This window comes from Camelina sativa, chromosome 16, assembly GCF_000633955.1.
Source record: "Camelina sativa cultivar DH55 chromosome 16, Cs, whole genome shotgun sequence".
Classification (NCBI taxonomy): Eukaryota; Viridiplantae; Streptophyta; class Magnoliopsida; order Brassicales; family Brassicaceae; genus Camelina; species Camelina sativa.
This window is the reverse complement of record NC_025700.1, coordinates 26,778,225-26,778,978: the sequence shown is the minus strand read 5'-3', so window position 1 is coordinate 26,778,978 and position 754 is coordinate 26,778,225.

The following is a 754-nucleotide window of genomic DNA, read 5'->3' as shown; positions in this document are numbered from 1 at the left end:
GATATATTATTAAGTATTTTTCTTTTATTTATACTTTATACCAATAACCATAATCTATATTGTATAATGTACTAGATAAATTTTTTAGAAAGTTCATACCATAGCATTATATTTTGTGTCCAATAATGACTTTAATTTTTTTATCTTTATAGATTTTATAGATAAGAAATCAACATCTATATCAGGAATAAGCGACTTACTGTTCATAAATCTCTGGTCACCAAATTGAAATCAAAATTTTCTCTTTTAATCCTAAAACAAAGATTTTAGAATCATGATTTTGTGCTATATGCGACACCGGAATTCAACGCCAAAAAAAAAACAAGAAATCGTACAATCATGATTTTTGTATAAAAACTGTTGAATCACGATTTGGTACAAACTGCAAAATTCATAATTTGACGGAAAGAAAAAAAAACAAATCACACACAACCATGATAATTGTATCGCAAACATGATCTGGAGTTAAAATAAAGTGATCAGTTTTTGACGCCAAAACCGGCTGGTTCTTGATAAAAGCAACCTAAATAAAGTTCTTCAAATTTAATTAGAACCAAACCGAAACACCCAGTTTCCAATCCAATTTGGGTTCAACTTAACCGGCTAATAATCCCCGTTTCCGGAAGAATTTCAAACTCTAAAAAAAAGTTAGTATAACTATAACACCCCTCTATTTTCTCATAATTACATCTATTACCCATACACTTTATTACCTTTTCACTATCTTCCTCACTTTTTTTTTTTTTTTTTTTTT